This window comes from Myotis lucifugus, unplaced genomic scaffold, assembly GCF_000147115.1.
Source record: "Myotis lucifugus unplaced genomic scaffold, Myoluc2.0 scaffold_281, whole genome shotgun sequence".
Taxonomy (NCBI): domain Eukaryota; kingdom Metazoa; phylum Chordata; class Mammalia; order Chiroptera; family Vespertilionidae; genus Myotis; species Myotis lucifugus.
Genome location: NW_005871329.1, coordinates 915,831 through 923,011, shown reverse-complemented (window position 1 = coordinate 923,011; position 7,181 = coordinate 915,831). Strand labels below are relative to the sequence as shown.

The following is a 7,181-nucleotide window of genomic DNA, read 5'->3' as shown; positions in this document are numbered from 1 at the left end:
TTCTGATTAATTGAGCATCAGGATATCATACCTGGAAGCTACGCTGCTTTCTACCTGCCCTCCAGCTTCAGAGCTGGTGGAGGGTGAGGGTGGAGAAGAGGTCAAGAATCTCACCTGCTTGCTCTTTAGCAGGACAGAGCAAAGCTGGATGAGGGCTGGAGTCAGGGATGCTGTTTGTTTTCTCAGCTTGTTGATAAAATATTTGCAAAGATCAAAAGCAGGAGATACTGCAGCTGAGCTGTGCTGCACAAAGCTTCCAACCAAATGCAGCTAACAGAGTGTAAAATTTTGGCAACATAGTTGAGCATATACTAAGTACCATAGCTAATACATATGTGTTGGTTTATTTTTGTTCTGCCTTTTATCAATTTGTTATTAATTGGGGCATAGGATCTCTAAGGGAAGCTTATTATTGTTTTAAAACACTGTGATTCCTAATTGTACAATCATTTGGGCTTCTTCTTGGGAAAGATGAAGAAAGCTGAAGTTGTCCAGTTCTAGAAAATGAGAAGAAATTAAGTTTGCTTTTTACTAGTAATTGCCTCCTTCCTCCCCCCCCCCCACCCCCCCACCCCCCACTTGCTGTGGTTCTGGGAAGGGAGAGTCTGTGTGATCTAACTGTAAATGATTAGGATTGATAAGCTGATTAATGATTACCCACTGGGAAGGAGGGTTTGCCAGGCTTAGTCAGACCCAAACTATTTCAGCACAAGAAACAATAACAGGCAAAGTGCTTTCAAAGACCCTGATAATTGGGGGAATTTCCTCTTCTTTAATTGGATGCAAAGCCTAATAATACGTAATGTAGAAAAGACACTTAGAAAGTGAATTGCCTTCCTGTGTCTGTCTCTTTATTTCCTTTGCAGGAAACGTTATTGTTCTTAACTTTTAGAACAGAGAGAACGGCTGATGAGGAGACCTGTTTGGTTAAACTAAACAGGTGCGGTTCTGAAATGCTTATTTTTGACCTTCTACTTAATTTTTTTAAAACCATTATCTCCCTTTTAGTGATTCATTGTAATACACATTTTTCATAAGGTGCCTTAGGCTTAGAAAACACATTTTAGTATTTCCTATTAATGCAGAAAGGCTGTTTTCTAAACTTTTCGTACCTTTCTTTAGGATTTAAAAAATCGAACTACTTTTGTAGTGCTCTTTCCCCAAAGTTCTAAAAAATTATATGTGTTTTATAGTGTTTTGTTTTGTTTTTCACAAAATGTATGAATGATGTGAAGTTTAAAATAAGGTGGTTTGGGGGGAATCCAAGGTGTCAGAGGGGTAACTGGACGTTACTCTCACCTTCTCCCCAGACCAAGTCAGAATTACAACTAAGTTATAGAAGAATCGACCTGAATAAGCAGCTGAAGACCAGCTGAACAGAAGCATTACCTCTAAGAACATACGGAAGAAGCCACTTCGAGACTGGCGGGAAGGGTGGAGATAGAGCATTGGTCTGCGGACTGAAAGGTCCCAGGTTCGATTCCGGTCAAGGGCATGTACCTGGGTTGCCGGCACATCCCTAGTAGGAGGTGTGCAGGAGGCAGCTGATTTTTCTGTCATCGATGTTTCTAACTCTCTATCTCTCTCTCCCTTCCTCTCTGTAAAAAATCAATAAAATATATTTAATATATATATATATATGTGTATACACACACACACACACACACACACACACACATATATATAAATCTTTGTTTTACTATGGTTGCAAATATCAAAAAATTTCTATATGTGACACGGCACCAGAGTTAAGTTAGGGTTTTTCAAAATGCTGACACGCTGAGCTCAAAAGGTTCGCCATCACTGCTCTAGGGCAAGGGCCAATCTCCCACCTCTCCCCCACCCCATGCACCCCAACTGACACCACAGTTGTGGTGCAGCCTCCCCCTCCACATGGCCACATCTCAGTCTGTTGTAGCTTAATGAATGCTACTGGCCTCACCTTGATGACTCCCTGGGGCCCCTCTCCACCACAAAGGTCTGTGGGCACCAGGAGGATGGCGCTGGCCTTGGGGCACCCTGAGACTTCTCCAGAGTGGCTGTAGACCCAGCCCTGGAGCTGGATTTCAATCGTATCAACCCGGTGAACACCACTTGCCCATACCTGGTGACCCCCTGAGAACCTACTCACACACTGGCACACACCAGGGGCTCCAGCGGTTTTGTTGGTAGCCTGAAGGATTCTATTTGGGATAAAATTGGGTACATATGTGTATGTAATGAGATGAACAAGGTTCTGTCTGGATGCTTCTATTGATCTCAAGCTATTGTTAAACCTGCTTTCAACTGGGAATGGATGTCATCTAATTGGGCTTCTCTCTATCTTTTATAAAGTATATCCTCATAAGCTGTTCAAAGTACTGTGCATGACTGCGGCCATTGTCCAACGCATTTTCCTAGCTCTGCTGCTGTAGTTAATCCAAGAGGACTTAGACCCTCTGACTTATGGCAGATGGATAGTACTCATGTCCCATCTTATGGCAAACTTTGCTAGGTGCATGTTTGTTTTGATACCTTTTCTCATGTTATCCTTGCTTCTCCACATACAGGAGAAGCCTTTAAAGACGTAAGTCAACATTTGTTCCAATGTTTTTCCAACCTTGGAATACCAAGGGCACTTAAAACAGACAATGGGTCAGCCTACACCTCTAGAGCTTTTAAAAATTGATGCTCTGCCCTCACTTGTTGGGGTCAGTGGATAGAGCATCAGCCTGCGGACTGAAGGGTCCCAGGTTCAATTCCAGTTAAGGCATGTACTTTGGTTGCGGTGCATCCCCAGTGAGGGGTATGCAGGAGGCAGCTGATCAATGTTTCTCTCTCCCTTCCTCTCTGTAAGAAAATTAATAAAATATATTTTTTTTAAAAGAAAAACACTTACTCTCTACATTCAGCATCCCACATACTACAGGAATGCCCTACAATCCTCAAGGCCAAGCAATAGTAGAAAGGGCTCACCAAACTTTAAAACCACAAATTAAAAAATTACAAAAAAATCAGTTTAAATATTCCTCTCCTCATCATGTTCTACAACACACTCTATTTGTAATTAATATACTGAATGTAGATTCTGAGGGAAATTCCCTGACGTACAGACATTGGAACCCTGATTGAATAAACCTAAAGCCCTCGTCAAATGGGGAGACTTGCTTACAGGAGCCTGGAAGCGACCTGATGTACTTTTAACCTGGGGGAGAGGATATGCTTGTATATTTCCACAGGACGCAGACTCACCAGTGTGGATTCCAGACCCTCTAGCCCGACCTTATGTCTCACCGCCCTCTGTCTCCGCCTCCTCCTCCTCCTCCCCGGGTATCATCCATATCGGCCAACCCAGAGGGCACAGCTGACTCCTCCCCGGACGCCGACACCACCATCAAGCACGGCCCTGATGGACCCATGATCCAGCCCTTCAACGCACTGAAGCTTCGGGAAGCCCGTCGCCAGTGACGCCGCCCGCTAGCCAGATCAACGAGGACAACCAAACCACCGACTTGAGGACAGCTGAAATCCCTTGACTGAAGAGGCCAGCAACCTTCTACAGGAACAAGGCTCCGTGTGCACTCCATCCACTATGTGTATTGCTATAGTCGCTATCATTGCTTGTCAGTCTTCTTCCGAGTCTCAAACAACCCAATCCAAGAGGTGGCCGCTGATTGACACACGCAGTCATTTAAAAAATAAAAATGGGGGAATTTGCCGGAAGCCGGACCACCCTTGCTGCTCGACACGGTCGCTGCAGGAAAGGAACATCTGCACAGCTTATGTTTCAAGGGACCTGGCGTATATGGCATATGTTTGCTCCCCCTCTTAGTGCTTTGTGTTTTAAACAGGACCACCTCCCCGAGAAAGGTTGTTTCCCCAGGTGAGGATTTTTCCATGGGGTTAGGGATTAACAGGACTAAGGAAGGGAATAAAACCCCTTAACTAAGTGCCAGGCTGGTAATGAATCACTTTAACTACGAACAGTCACGCTTAAGCTACATAATCTTTATTTAGGATAATCTCCTTCAGTTACTTCCTTGTAGCTTAACAGAACAATAGAGTAGCGACCTTGGAATGGAGATGACAAACGCCCTAACCTTTGGATGAGAATGGATAGGATTGAGATCAACTGGTATAAATACAGGTGAAACAGGAGAATAAAGACAGAACCTGGCTGGAGCACCTGCCTAGAGAACCTGGCTTGGCTGCTGATGAACTGAACGCTGTCTCCGTGTCATTTCTTCTTCGCCGACTCCGTGCACACCTTTGGGAACCCCTGGACCTGCTGGGGTTGGACCCCAACAACACAGCACAGCGGCTCGGCCTCACGGGGGAAGGTCCTTAGGACGCCAGCACAGCCCTTGGACCCCGGCTTGCTTCAGCCACCATGCCGCGCTGTTTCCTGGTCAGGAAGTCTGCCTGCTCCCGACGCCGGAGGCCCAACTACAGCGAGCTGCACGACTCTTCTCCAGAGTTCACCTTCCAGCAGCCCTATGACCCGGCCCACCTGCTGGCGGCCATCCCGCCTCCTGAGGTCCTCAACCCCACAGCCTCACTGCCCACGCTCATCTGGGACTCTCTCCTGGCACCACAAGCCCAGCCAGTTGGCTGGGCCTCCCTTCTACCCCGGGAGATCCCCGAGGTGGTTGAGCTGACCTCTCTGTCCGACGAGGACAGTGGGAAAGGCTCCCAGCCTCCCAGCCCACCCTCGCCAGTCCCGTGCTCCTCCTCCACCTCAGCCTCTTTCCTGGAGGCTGAAGGTCATGCTGCCTTCCTGGGCTTGGGCCCATTGCCCAAGCAGCTGTCCGGGCTCTCAGGGGCCAAGGGCCCCCAGTCTCACAAGGCCTTCAACTGCAAATACTGCAACACGGAATACGGCAGCCTGGGTGCCCTCAAGATGCACATCCGAAGCCACACCCTGCCCTGGGTCTGCGGCACCTGCGGGAAGGCCTTCTCCAGGTCCTGGCTGCTACAGGGCCATGTCCGGACCCACACCGGGGAGAAGCCCTTCTCCTGCTCCCACTGCAACTACGCTTTTGCCGACCGCTCCAACCTGCGGGCCCACCTCCGGACCCACTCAGATGTCAAGAAGTACCAATGCAAGACGTGCTCCCGCACCTTCTCCCGCCTGTCCCGGCTCCACAAGCACCAAGAGTCAGGCTGCTCAGGGGGCCCCCCCGCCGACCCCCAGGGCTGCTTCTGCCTCTCCAGACCCTCCCCCTGCAGCAGCCTCCCCCAACTCTGGAAGGAAGGACCATTAGAATAGCTACATTTACCTGTCACTCCTAGGAAGATTGTACCATCCTATCCCTCCCTGGTGGCCACTCTCATTATCAAAGGTAGACGACACAGTATCGAACTCTTTGCAAGAGAAGTTACTGAGATAATAGTACCTTGTAAAAGAGAACAATTGGCCAGAACCGGTTTGGCTCAGTGGATAGAGCGTCGGCCTTTGGACTCAAGGGTCCCGGGTTCGATTCTGGTCAAGGGCATGTACCTTGGTTGCGGGCACTTCCCCAGTGGGGGGCGTGCAGGAGGCAGCTGATCAATGTTTCTCTCTCATTGATGTTTCCGGCTCTCTATCTCTCTCCCTTCCTCTCTGTAAAAAATCAATAAAATGTATTAAAAAAAAAAAAAGAGAGAGAGAACCATTGGACACACTATTACAATTTGAAGAAGAGTGGCAAATAGCTATAGGTAACTTCCCAGGACAAATTTTACATCATTTGCCAAGATCACCTATATTGCAGTTTCTCTCCCTACACCCGTTTATATTTCCTATTAAATGTTCAAAGGAGCCATTATCACCTGCTGCCTCCTTAGTGTTCACAGATGGTTCCTCTAATGGTAGGGCAGTGATAATCATTGACTCCACAGCCCATGCTCAACAAACGCTAGAGACGTCAGCCTAGAGAACAGAGCTTTTGGCAGTCATTTATGCTTTTGAACAATTGCAACAGGTTCCCTTTAACTTGTACACTGACTCTCAATATATGGTTAAACTATTTCCTCACATTGACACCGCCTCTCTCCCACAAGGAAGAACAGCCATTTTTTCTTTGTTAACTCAGCTACAAACTTACATTCATAGACGAGAAAAGGCTTTCTATATTGGACATGTTAGAGCTCATTCCTGCCTACCGGGACCCTTAAGCGAAGGAAATTATCAGGCGCATTTACTAACTCACCCAGTAGTTTGTACAGCTCTAGAAGAAGCTTGGCGGCCTCATGCCATTCACCATCAAAATGCTTCTGCTCTCTGTCTGTATTATCGCATATCTAGAGAAGCTACTCGAAGTATTGTGCATGACTGCGGCCATTGTCCGACTCTTTTTCCTAGTCCTGCTGCTGGAGTTCATCCAAGAGGACTTAGCCAGCCGTGGGCAAACTACAGCCCTCGGACCGGATCAGGCCCGTTTGAAATGAATAAAAATAAAAAAAAAAAGACCGTACCCTTTTATGTAATGATGTTTACTTTGAATTTATATTAATTCACACAAACACTCCATCCATGCTTTTGTTCCTGCCCTCCCGTCCAGTTTAAGAACCCATTGTGGCCGTCGAGTCAAAAAGTTTGCCCATCCCTGACTCAGACCCTGTGACTTATGGCAGATGGATAGTACTCATGTCCCATCTTTTGGCAAACTTTGCTAGGTGCATGTTTGTATTGATACCTTTTCTCATGTTATCCTTGCTTCTGCACGTACAGGAGAAGCCTTTAAAGATGTAAGTCAACATTTATTCCAATGTTTTTCCTACCTCGGAATACCAAAGGCACTTAAAACAGACAATGGACCTGCCTATACCTCTAGAGCTTTTAAAAATTTATGCTCTGAAGTATGGAAGTGTCCGAGGTCTCGGGAGGTTGTGGGCGCTCGGTAGGGAAGTTGCTAGTTGGTGCCCCGGGCTGCTAGCTAAGCTACTGCTGCCTGCCTTCCTGCAGCTCGGCCGCAGGGCCACGCTGGCTTCCCGCGTGGCGCGGGGCTCGTGGGGTGCCCTGCGCGGGGCCACATGGGCGTTGCGGGGCGGGACCGGGCAAGGGGCGCGCCCTTCGGGGCCCTGCTGCCGCCCGCACCCATCTGCCTGGGCTGCCTGTCGGAGCGCTGGTGGCTGCGCCCGGCCCCGCTCGGCCTGGGGCTCCCTGGGGCCCGCCCGCGGCCACTGCTCAAGCGCGGAAAAGGCGACCCCGGAGCCCCAGC

The 7,181-nt window shown here is 48.4% G+C and overlaps 2 pseudogenes; both read left to right on the top strand.

The window, feature by feature from the left end:
* The first annotated feature begins 4,369 nt into the window (after positions 1–4,369).
* Positions 4,370–5,248, top strand: LOC102434112 (annotated as a pseudogene).
* A 1,685-nt stretch (positions 5,249–6,933) lies between these two features.
* LOC111828090 overlaps positions 6,934–7,181 on the top strand; it is a 1,256-nt pseudogene continuing 1,008 nt past the window's right edge.